Source organism: Physella acuta, unplaced genomic scaffold (genome assembly GCF_028476545.2).
Source record: "Physella acuta isolate Inbredline_101_S28 unplaced genomic scaffold, ASM2847654v3 ptg000410l, whole genome shotgun sequence".
Classification (NCBI taxonomy): Eukaryota; Metazoa; Mollusca; class Gastropoda; family Physidae; genus Physella; species Physella acuta.
In genome coordinates, this window is record NW_026731929.1 from 216,317 (window position 1) to 229,928 (window position 13,612).

Here is a 13,612-nt window from a genome sequence, read left to right on the forward strand (position 1 = left end):
TTTTTATCCCAAATTAGCCAGTTCCAAACAAAGATTTTGTATAAAATAAATAAGTCTTGAAATAGTTTAGTCCTAATATAGAAATTTATTTTTGGAATTGATTTTAGAGAAGTTAGAGTTTAAATCTAGATCTTAGCGTCTACGTCTAGATCTAGTTATTGCTTAGATTTAGATTTAGATTTAGTATAGATCTAGAATCCAAATACATAAAATAAATTTTATGAGTTTAGGCCGGAAAAGTTGTATTGTATACATTTCATAGTGTACGTAGATCTAAATCAAATTTGAATGAAATAGTTCATTTCTTTTCATTCTAAACACGGCAGATGACTTTTCCTTTTTTTTTTTTTTAAGAAAAAATATCTGTTTTTATACCGGCCGCCGTTCGTTTGAGAACCGTCAAATAAAGAAAAAATGTGCTGGTCAGCTCAAACGATTAACATTTTAAGCAAGCAGTGACTGGTATAGAATCAATACCATATCACTCTGACTGACCAGCAGTGAGCTGTTTTTATTGAGAGAGAGAGACCAATCGTACATTATTGAAATTGAATGGGCCATTCCCGGAAGAACTGCAATACCGGGCCGACCCGTGGCGAGAGCGGAGCAAGCCCCGGGCATCCCGCCGAGTACCAAAAATCAGTTTAATATCGTAGTGACTCAATGAGCCACGTATCAGATATTAAGCTGATAAGAACAGATACTTTTTTTTTTTTTTTTTTTTTTTAAATCAGTTTAATATCGTAGTGACTCAATGAGCCACGTATCAGATATTAAGCTGATAAGAACAGATACTTTTTTTTTTTTTTTGCGTTTAATATAATTCCTTCCATTGTCTGGATAGGTTGCATGTTTTAAAACATCATGTGATACATAGTATGACAATAAAGCATAAAATATCAGTACAGTTACAGCCTAATACAAAACGTCTATCACTGATGAAGAATTTCTGTGTGTACCTGTATGGCGTGCAGTGGGAGGAACACGGTGCAAACGCTGCACGTGTACAATGTTTCGTTAGGGTGGTTTTCCCTATAGTGCCTGGATATGTCATGGTAGGAAGTGCTACCTGAGAGGCCCTCCTCGTCCACTCCGCATATCTTACACTGTAAGGTTTTTTCGTGCATTTCTTCTTCATGCATTTCCAACTCTAAGATTGTTCTGTAACGTAAGGTACAAAACCTGCAGTGTGTTTTTTCATGAAATTGTTTTTCCGTTTTTATACTCTTTGTATTTTTTGCCTCTGTGGGGCTATCCTTTTTTCGTTTTAAATCTGTTTCGGTGTTCATCTCTGATTCCGTGTTTACTGTTTTTTCCTGTTTGCTTGGGGTTGTTGGTAAGCTTGGCGGTTTGGGTGGGTTAGTTGGTTTTTTGAATTCTGTTTGTTGGCTGCTTGGTGATGTTATTGGCTGGGCGAGTGTTGCTGCTTGCTTGCTGCTTGATGTAGGTGATGGTTGGGAGGGTGGCATTGCTTGCTTGCTGGTCGATGTAGGTGCTGGTTGGATGGGTGGCGTTATTTTTTTAACTGGGGGCTGTTTTTTGGGCGATGTTTTGGGGCTTGCTTGTGCGTCCTTGATTGGAGAGTTCTGATGACTGCTGGGCTTAGAGGATTGTGGAGTAGGTGGTGCTTCCGATTTTGATGAAGGTTGATTCTTGGGCGTTGCTTCTGGGTTGAGGATGTGGCATTGATTGGTCCAATGCGAGGTAGATGCGCAGGTTTGGCAGGCTTGTTTTCTGTTGTTGATGGCTATTAGGATGTTGAGTGACTTGTTTTTGTAGTTTATTTGGATGTAGTGTGGGATGGTAGATGGGTTGTCTGTGTATATGGAGAAGCTGCGATTTGTGGTGTGAGGGATTGTGTTTATGGATGGTTCTTTGTTGCTGTAGGGTTGTAATGCTTGTATGAGTGTGCGATCGTTGAGTGTGGGTGGGACCCATCTAAGGGTGCCGTTTATTCTGTTTTTTTCGTGTGTAGTAAAGCGTAATGTGTAGGGGCCATGTGTTTTGTGCGTATTGTGTAGAGTGGTGACATCGAATTCTGATGAGGAAAAGTACCAGGTGTCAGCGCGCCCGTAGTTGAGTAGTAGGATCTGATGGTCGCTTATGAGCTGGCGTATGATGTGTCCTCTCAAGTTGGGATGGCCTTTTGAGCTTATGGTTACTTGTATAGTAGGTGATTCATCAGGAAATAGTTCCGGACATTCTTCGTTTGGCAGGTTCAGGATGGCAGTTGTGGCTGAAAAGGGTTGGGCCCTGGATTTCATTAAGCCACCCGAACCGTTCTCTGATGAGTTTTTTAATCCTATTAAATTTGTTTTTCTTTACAGTATAATATTTTTATGAGTTTTGAATATGAAACTATACACTTATTAATCATTGTGCATGGAACTGGAGAGCCGCACCATGACATTAAAGGAACCGCATGCGGCTCACGAGCCGCAGTTTACCGACCCCTGCGTTAACATATTATGTGAGAATTCAGTAAATACGCAAATATAAGAACACGCAGCGGATAAAGACCTTTAACATCACCTATTCAATCTTCTTGGTATTTATATTATAGCTGGTTGATACTAGTGTTTACTAATTATTGGATTAACAACTAACAATTACTAGGAGTAATAATTAACATTTTTTTATTAATCATCAAATTTTTAAATAATTTTCTTGTAATTTAATTTTTTATAATTAATACTAACGTTTGTTTACTTGTTTTTGTTTCAATATATATTAGTACTTTTTTCTTTTCTTTTTATCATTTAATTTTATAATTACCTCCCTTAAAATTTAAAATTGTTTGTTATTTCCCCTGACAAAAAAGTTCTACGCGCGAGATACTCTCAATCAAACAAAAGACGACAGCAAACCGCTGTGAACTGTGTTACACCTTGGTGCACTATCAGGACTAACACTAATATTCTGGGGGGGGGGGGGGGTGTGATGGAATATAGTATGGTGGAATTGAATGTTTGGGCGATTTTGGTGGAGACTATTATTTTATCGAGTTTAGGTTTTTGAGATTTTTAGTTTTGGAGAATTTATTGTGGGATAATTTAGTGTGAGAGCATTTAGTGTGGGAGAATTTAGTGTAGATATAATTATAAGAACACGCACTCTAAAAAGGGCAACGTGAACATAACTAAATTGATCTTCTTGGTATAAATATTATAGCTGGTTGATACTAGTGTCTTCTAATTATTGGGTTAACAACAAACAATTAATAGGAATTGTAATTACATTTTTTATTAATCACCAAAATTTTTAAAATATTTTTCTTGTAATTTAATTTTCTATAATTAATGTTAACATTTGTTTACTTGTATTTTGTTTCAAGATATATTAATACTTTTTTCTTTTCTTTTTATCGTTTACTTTTATAATTACCTCCCTTTCAAAAAAATTATTGTATGTTTTTTCCCCTGACAAAAAAAGTTCTACGCACGAGATATTTTGACAGCAACAGAAGACGAGAGCAAACCGCTGTGAACTGTGTTACACCTTGGTGCACTCTCGGGACTAACATAAATATTCTGTGTCACTTTTACATTCCATGTTAGCTGATGGGAGGGGGGTGCGTGATGGATTATAGTGTGGGTGAGTTGAATGTTTGGGTTATTTTGGTAGAGACTATTTTTGTATCGAGTTTAGATTTGTGAGATTGTTGGTGTGGGAGAGTTTAGTGTGGGAAATTTTTTTTGTGGGAGCATTTAGTGTGGGAGATTTTAGTGTGGGAGAATTTAGTGTGACAATATGTAATGTGGGAGAATTTATTGTGGGAGAATTTAGTGTGAGAGAATTTAGTGTGGGAGAATAGGCCTATAGTGCGGGAGAATTTAGTGTCAGAGAATTTAGTGTGAGAGAATTTAGTGTGGGAGAATTAACCCATATTCTGCTAGCGTCCCACATATGGGACGACGCTTGTAAAATAAATTGCTAAAATTTATTAAAATACTAGTTAAAACACAAATTATGTTTCATTGTATTTGAAAATGGCTAGACTATTGAATTTGTGTGTTTTTGGTGAAAAAAATTAATTTAGAAAAATGTTATAGTGCCGAATTTGCAGGACTTGTTAAAATGGCGGAAAAAAGAAAACATGCGCAAAGGAAAATGCATATCTTCTAAAATATTAACATTTTAAGTGCAAAATACATTTGAAACTTGTAGCAGTACCATATTCCTATCTGATAAAAATTTAAGAATAGCAATGTTTTTTTACTACTTCGTTATATCAAGTGTACAACAAGCGTCCCATAAGTGGGACGCTAGCAACGAATGGCCCCATGTAGATTGTTACACAAACGTCACATTTATTGGACACTAGCGAGAAATACAGATGCAAATGTTTATGTTAAATGGTAATTTATGGTGAAACAATTGTTGACTTTGTTAACTGCTGACTTTGGGGTGTTAAGTAGTATTTATAGATATTTAATTATGACCTTGACATATATTTATGCAGATTGTTACACAAACGTCACATTTATTGGACACTAGCGAGAAATACAGAAGCAAATATTTATGTTAAATGGTTATTTATGGTGAAGCAATTGTTGACTTTGTTAACTGTTGACTTTGGGGTGTTAAGTGGTATTTATAGATATTTAAGTATGACCTTGAGCTATATTTTCTTATATATTATTGTATTAAAATGGCTAACCCAATTGATCATTATCAATATTTTTAGCTGTCCTAAACAATGTAGTCATTGGTCTAACAATACAAAATCAGTATACAGTTTAATTTTCGCGTGATTAGCCATAATTCGTGAAAAATGATTTTATTTTTCTATAAATGTACATGGGGCCGTTCGTTGCTAGCGTCCCATTTATGGGACGTTTTTTAAAAAATCGATATTTAAAAAAGTATTGATTTTTAAAAAAAATCCATAGTCATTCCTTCATTCAGTGCCCAAAAGCTAAACCATATCAAAAAATTATAAAAAATTGAGACCTTGGGATAATATGGGTTAAAACACTATAAGTAGCTCTTTAAGGAACATAACCCCCCCCCCCCCCTTCCTTACCCCCCCCCCCCCCCTCCTCCCCCCCCCCCCCCCTTACGTTTAAAATCGTTGGCTCTGCTTGTAAACATTTAGAGTGAACACAGCTCACTAAGATCATGTAGGGGTGGGGAGGTAGGGATCGCGTTTACAGCTTGTTTTCTAGCGGCTTCCAGAAGAGAATTATATATATAGATGATAACCCTTACAACTCTGATCTACTATTTTCTGCCTATTTTATTATCAGTTTAGTCCTGTCAAAAAAAATTACTTTGATATGCACATAAATGTTGGGTTAAAAATGTGCATTTAGGTGTTTTATTGTGGTCTGCATCTACGGTCCATGTCAAAAACAGTTCCCTTTTCAAACTTGATGGTCAATGGGGCCAGTAAAGTTGAGTTCACGAGTTTCTTTGTCCTCAGAATATAAAGGGATATTGGGGTCAGAACTTTGTGCAACTACCTTTACTTTCCCCAACATGAGTTAGGCACTCATCAGAGCTGGGTGGACAGTTCATGTCAGATACATCTAAATAGGCAATATACAATAAAAAAACTCTTTTTCAAATAAAAATTCTGTGCATTACTGCTATTAAAGTCAAATACTTTGGTTTATGTTATTAATTGTACCCCTATTTTAAGGAAATTCATATGACTGGACCCTTAGGGAAGGAAAATGGAAAAGTATGTGGCCAGGGTTGTAAGGGTTAATATGTTGCATTTTTCTTCTAAGCAGTGGACAAGTACATTTAACTCTTGAAGCCTGTAATTATTTTCACGTTTTCCCTGATTTTTTTTCCACTCAACTTTTTTCAGTACCCCTGCAGCTAAACAACTCATAACTTTTTTACCCGCTGATTTAAAACCCACATATTACTAATATAAATTAATTATAATTGAATACCCTCCACACCGATATAAATTTTAAGTAACTTATCTATTTATTGAAGAAAGCTAATTACTTAGTGTTAAAAGAAGAAAAAATAAAGGGTTAATTTTTTTGGGCAAAAAAACAAACCGCTCCTGTCTGGAAAATTAATGATAAAAATTACTTTTCGTGAGTTCTTATTAATTGAAAACGAAAGTATGTCCATTTTTCTACAAAAATCATGGATTGGATTAATCTTTGTATAAATACCTTAATTTTAGTTAATTTTATAATAGATTTGGAAAGATTAGAAGAATGAGAATTAAGGGTAGACTGTTATTGAATAGCTCTTCTTGCTATTAATATTATAGCTGGTTGGTACTAGTGACTACTGATTATTGTATTAATAACTAACAATTACTAGGAGTTGTAATTAACATTTTGTTATTAATCACCAAATGTTTTAAATTCTTTTTTGTGTGTTTTAATTTTTTATAAATAATACTAACGTTTGTTTACTTGTTTTTATTTCAATATATATTAATATTTTTTTTCTTTTTGTTTTATTGTTTAATTTTACAATTACCTCCCATTAATTAAAAATATTGTTTATTTTTTCCCCTGACAAAAAAGTTCCACGTGCGAGATATTTTCACACAATCAAAAGACGAGAGCAAACCGCTGCGAACTGAGTTACACCTTGGTGGAGACTATTTTTTGTGTTTAGAATTTGGAGATTTTTAGTGTGGGAGAATTTAGTGTGCGAGAATCTAGTGTGGGAGAATTGAGTGTGGGAGAATTTAGTGTGGGAGAATTGATTGTGTTGTAGTGTAGGCAAGGGAAATGATTTAAGTGTGTGTGTGTATATATAAATAAATCTACGGTGGGTGTGATGGGATTTACTTTGGACTTTGGGTAAGTTGAGTGGGGGTGTTTGGATTAGAGGGGGGTGGGGGTGTACTTTTGGGATGTGGTTTAATCGACCTCCGGATCATGTGACAATCTGACGGAATGCGTCATATGTGTAACGGTGCTTTATTTATTTCTTTATCTAAGACTAAATAGTAGGGAAAAAGCATGTCTTATACCCTATATATTAACGAGCTTTCACAAGCGCTAAATTACAAAAGTAAGAGACACATAACAACTTGTATTATATGTATATACTCTTATGCAAACCTACTCTTGCTGCCAACCCTTGGGAAGGGAAAGCAGCAAGAGAGGAATAATATTAAACGCCAACGGGCAAAAAAATAAAATAAAATAAAACAAGAGCACGAAACTGATGACGTCATCTTCCGAGTTTAGAATTAAAAAAAATGAACTATTTCATTCAAATATGATTTAGAGCTATGTACGCTATGAAATGTAAACTACACAATACGATATTCTCGGCCTAAACTGAAAAAAAATACTTTATCTATTTGGATTCTAGATCTAGAGGTTCTAGATCTAGACTAGATCTAAATCTACGCTACGTCACTAAGATCTATTCTAGATCTAGATTTAGGCTCTATATTCTGTAGAATCTATTCCAAAAATAAATTTCTATAATAAACTTTTTCAGGACTTAAATATTTTAAAAAAAAGGAAAAAAAAAATAAAAAATAAAAAAAAATCTTATTACGACGTAGTATCGTATCGAGATGCAGTATCGTACCGCGGCGCTGAAATGTAACAAATTTCAGTATCGTATAGTGGTACAGTATCGAATCGTGGTAGAGTATCGTTTCGGTGTACATTATCGTATCGTGGAGCAGCATCGTGACGTATCGTGACGTGGTATAGTATCGTACCGCGGAAAAGTATATGACTATACCCGATTACACCCACCTGTTATTACTGATGACTGTAAAAGAAAGTCACAAGAAAAAAATTCACAGAAATAAAGTCACATTTTTTTTTCCGGTAGAAAAATTACAGTACAGAGACACAATAAAAGTATTGTCGGATAAAAATGTCACAGAAATAAAATCATAGAACGAAAGTAACATACATGTTCTATATAAGTATCGATTTACTAGTTGAAAAATTGTAAAACCTAGTGCATCAATACATGTAACTAATGTTTAAAAAACAACAACATATTTATACACTTTAATGGCATTTTAGCTTCCAATATTAATCCGACTTTCATCTCAATAAGTAAAAAAAAATTATACGATAATTTACATAGCCTCAAGGTATGTTACATATTGAATTGAATATTCGCTATAAATGATATACTAAGTAAAAGAACTGTAATCAAACAATAAATCGTATTTTGAATTATTTTTACTATTAGTCTCTTTTCAGCCGGCCTTGTATGTAAACAGTGTGTATTGACGTTTTTGCGTTAATGTCAGGTTTTTGTAACGTTTCGGTATTTAGCCTTGCCCGCATATTTTGTGGTGAGAATGGTTCATGAGATAGTGCTGGTAAATGGGGTTGAAATATTAATGAGAGGGCAGATCATACCAGTTTCGTATTCTCACTATTCGGGCTAATGCAATGTCCATTTTAAAAGAAAAGCATTTTGAATCCATATTTAAAATGTTGAAAATTATTTTACATCTTGAAAAACCTGCAGGGTACGAATTTCAGACTAAAATAATTATACAACTCTCTCTCTCTCTCTCTCTCTCTCACACACACACACACACACACACACACACACACACATATATATATATATATATATATATATATATATATATATATATATATATATATATATATATATATATATATATGTTTTTTTCTTTGAAATAACTAGCTTTAAATATGAAAGAATATTTATACTTAAAAAAACATACTAAAATTTCGCACAAAACATATTAAAGTATTTTAGCCAGCTCTGCTATGATAAATTAGCAATCAAATAATATAACTATACGACTATCCCAATCCACTTTAGAAGTCAATGACTTTGTTTTTCTATCACCACTGGTCCAGGAGTTGTCTCCTATAGCCAGGCAGGCCTCAATACGACCAACTCCGACTAACTGGCTTGGGTATCGGTCGCTTCTGTCTTTGGTTCTCACCAGGCTTATCTTCCATCCCACTGAAGGCACGGTAAACTCGTACCCCACCGTCCAGTACCCGGCTCAACTCTAGGATGCTAATAACTAAAAAACCACGTCACTCAGGTCAAAATAAATACATACTGACGGATAGAGAAATGCATTATGAATTTAAAAAAAATATTCCCCATTTAACGATATTTGAAAAAATCGGCACTTGGGCAGTGGCAAGCATGGAACCGTCGCCATGGTGCCCAAGCGGCTGTCAGTTGTCCGTATACTTTCTACTTCACCTACTCTCATTGTTCTCTGATGAATGTTTTATCCTGTTTTAAGTTATTTTTCTTTATAATATTTTAATGAGTTTTGAAAATAATATAAAATAATTATTAATATTTTGTGCAAGGAGCTGGAGAGCCGCATCTTGACACCAAAAGAGCCGCATGCGGCTCGCGAGCCGCAGGTTGCCGACCCCTGCTGCAACCTTTTGAAAACTCAATGCGACCACTACAACACCCTTCCAACTAGTCAACTTAAGTTGTTTCCCTATATAGAAAATGCTTCACTGTCCCATTGACCCTCTCTGAAAAATTTCCTTTCCTCTCCCCACCCAGACTTCTGACACTTTCATTTGACCTTCACCCCTTTTACTGTCATCCTTTGCATTTTTTTATAATCAAATACATGACATCATGTAAATATTCATTATGTACATTTGCAAAACCTTTCGTTTTCATTTGGTGTTCAAAATTTATACTAAAAAATTTGATGTTTATGTACTTGTTTTAATTGCAAATAAAATTATTAAAAAAATAATAAATAAATAAATATCTGCAAATGTAATTTATGTTTTTGTCTCGAACTCGTACATCTCGCGTGGTAGCTATGTATTGACGCTGCCATATACGGCAATTTCTTTTATTGCTAGCAACAGTTGTTATTAGATAAATCACTATAAGAATGTAAAGCAACTAAGACTTACACCACTAAGCAAGATTTTCTTGATACCCTTCATGAGCATGGGGGCTCCCCACAACTCCCCACACCCCGATACCCATACATCCCCGTGTATGTGACTACACACTGCTACGACCCTGCCCACCCCACAACTCCCCACACCCCGATACCCATACATCCCCGTGTATGTGACTACACACTGCTACGACCCTGCCCACCCCACAACTCCCTACACCCCGATACACATACATCCCCGTGTATGTGACTACACACTGCTACGACCCTGCCCACCCCACAACTCCCTACACCCCGATACCCATACATCCCCGTGTATGTGACTACACACTGCTACGACCCTGCCCACCCCACAACTCCCAACACCACGATACCCATACATCCCCGTGTATGTGACTACACACTGCTACGACCCTGCCCACCCCACAACTCCCAACACCACGATACCCATACATCCCCGTGTATGTGACTACACACCGCTACGACTCTGCCCACCCCACCGATACAATGTAACATTCTGTCAGAATGAAACAGTTTCTGTTTATTGTCTTGTAATTGCATTATTGTATCAACGTTTATGCTGTCAAACATGACAAGCTCCTTGTATTTCATACATCTGTTATTCATACATGTATCACCTTTTTAATTTTCTTTTGTATGTATCATCCATTACATATTTGACATGTAATTTATCATTATTAACTTATCTCCTGTTATTGTTAAATGAGTTGTTACTTGTTTTATTGCAAATAAAAATATTTTTTTTTATTATATCTTCGTATTTACTGAAGTCTCACATAATATGTTAGCGGGTTAATGTAATGGATCAGGGTCGGCAACCTACGGCTCACTAGCCGCGTGAGGCTCTTTCGATGTCAAGATGCGGCTCTTCGGCTCCATGCACACATATTAATAATTATTTTAGGTGCAAAACTAAGAAAAAATAATTATTCTGCAAGACTCGGCAATGAACGATACAATAATAAACATAAACAATAAACGCACTCTATTCTATTAGAATATTTAGTTACTCCCTATTTCAATTTACTTCCTATCAACTTGTCCATCCCGAATTGAAATATTCAAGTTATTGTGGATATCACAAAGAAAATAAACGAGCTAAATGTAAATCTGCATGGAAAGGAAAACCCAGCCTATTTTTTTTTTTTTTTTTGTTGTTGTTAAAGTCACGGAGGGCGATAAATTACTTAATTTCGATGAATATGAAGACAATTTCATGATGAAACCAATGCTAATGTTAACATGAATTACTTTAGCATTACAATAAAAGAGATAAAGGATATATAGAATTGAGAGATTTGAGCAATTCAAAACAAATGCAAGTTCTATGGTGTTCATAGTAGATTCTCTCAACACAAAAACAAATGAGATCAACGTTGAGCCATTTAAAATTAATGTGGTTCGCTTCAAATGAAATGGCTGGATTTGAAAACCAAACTTTTGTGGAGTGGTAAGTTCACGGAAATCAAGACCAAATTAGAAGATATGGTGGTCCAGTAAAACATGCACGTTTCACTGCACAACTGGACAACTCTACTCGAATTGCCACGAGTTGATGCACTAATATGTGACGCATGGAATAGTCTCCTAGGATAGTAAAGTGAGGTGAAGAAGTTGATATCTGGAGTGCTGATGATCTTCGGGTCAACATATTCATGCATGCCAGCGTTTTCTTACATGAATATAATAAAAAAAGTAAACAATCGACTCGTCATTTGCATATTAAAACATAGGTGAAAAGTAATTAAATCTTGATGATATTAAAAAACAAGGAGCGCACAAGCTAATGATAATATATATTATTTAATAACAGAGGCATAGCGAGGACGGGCGATGGGTGCGGGGCGCACCGGGTGACAGCGTTCGGGGGAGGGGTGACACCAAGGCAAAAAATTGCAAGATGTACAGAAGAAAAATGCTATTTGCCAGTTCCTTTAATGATTAATTAAAGTTAAATAATCTTTTACGTACAAAGTGGCAATTATTACAAGGGTTGGGGGGGGGGGGGGGGGGTGACACAATGACGTAAAAGTGCTAACTGTAGAGAAAACAATGCTACATCCAACTGTAATATTAACAGACTTTAGATACACATCGCTACTATTAAGTCTGCAGTGATTAAAGCTTATAAATTTACATGTACGCGTATGAGGCATATATTTAAATTATACGCTTATGTAGGCCAATGCACATATATATATATATATATATATATATATATATATATATATATATATATATATATATATATATATATATATATATATATATACTTTGATATCTAGGCGGTGTGGGTGGGGGGTGATACCACGAAGTGTCGCACTGAGTGACACCCGACCTTGAGACGCCACTCTTTAATAAGCCAAGACTAGACCAAAGCTACAGCCGTTGATAACATACAACGACAACGATGTTGTATGACAACATGCAACGGCAACCTGAAGTAAACACAAAGCGAAAAAGAAAACAAACAGCCCATTTAACAACAACAGCAAAAAAACTTCTTATTTAAATATAAATAAGCAGAACAACGGTATACGTTTTTTGTTTTTTTAAGACAGTTCATGGGGGGCGGGTGTACAGAAGTCACTTACCCTTGAGACCATTTAAGTCTAAGATGAACCAATGGACCTTACAGAACCCAATGACGTCGAGCGAGGTCACGCGATTAATGATGGCGGACTGTTTTGAGTTTGTTTACACAAGCAGTATAACATGTGGTGATAACCGTGATGTAAGTATGTAAGCATTCTGTGGGGAAATAGAGGTGGATGTGGGAGTACAGTAGGTGCATGTTAGGTTCATAGGTTTATGATAGGTTCATAAGTTTATGTTAGGTTCATAGGTTTATGTTAGGTTCATAGTTTTATGCTAGGTTTAAGTTAGGTTTATGTTAAGCTCATAGATTTATGTTAGGTTCATAATAGTTTTATGTTAGGTTCATAGTTTTATATTAGGCTTATGTTAGGTTCATAGGTTTATGTTAGGTTCATGATAGGTTTATGATAAGTTTATGTCAGGTTCATGTTAGGTTCATAGGTTTATATTGTGTTCATAGGTTTATGTTAGGCTTACGTCAGGTTGATAGGTTTATGTTAGGTTGTTATGTTTATGTTAGGTTCAAAGGTATATGTTAGGTTCATGATAGGTTCAAAGGTTTATGTTAGGTTCAAAGGTATACGTTAGGTTCATTATAGTTTCTTGATAGGTTTATGTCAGGTTCAAGTTCGTTTCATGTTAGGTTCATGCTGAACACACTCCCCCCCCCTCTTATATATCGCGAGATAATTTAAATTAATGGGCTCTATTTCGTATGTCTCATGTATCTGGGGTGCGAACTGGAGATGATTTATACACGTTTTTGTTATAACAAAGCTGTTTTCTATAATCGTTATTACTTTGTAATTGGCTTTCTACGTCTGTCCGTCTCTCTGTGACTTAATACATCAAGTTAAACTACAACGTATGGGTTTTATTGTGTGCTTTTTACATTTGAATATGTCATACATGTTTATATATTTTATCTCTTACATCTTCTTGAAATAAATTTATTAATCTTAACGTTTAGTTAGTAGAGTTTTTTATATAAATATCCTATTTTTCAAATGCTACACGTGTTTCAGATGTGCTGCTAAATGATATTTAGCATATCTTTAACTCTAAGATGGACTACAAAAGAAACACCGAACACAGAACAGCGAATGTAATAAATTGAATTTGATAGAAGGGTGTTCAAACTGAAAGAAA

At 35.2% G+C, this 13,612-nt stretch overlaps 1 non-coding gene across 1 annotated transcript; it reads right to left on the reverse strand.

Annotated features, from left to right (window-relative positions):
- Positions 1-547: 547 nt before the first annotated feature.
- LOC131942535 (U2 spliceosomal RNA) lies at positions 548-735 on the reverse strand. Its single transcript, XR_009386774.1, has one exon. It is a non-coding gene; the product is annotated as a U2 spliceosomal RNA (small nuclear RNA).
- Between the last annotated feature and the right edge of the window lie 12,877 nt (positions 736-13,612).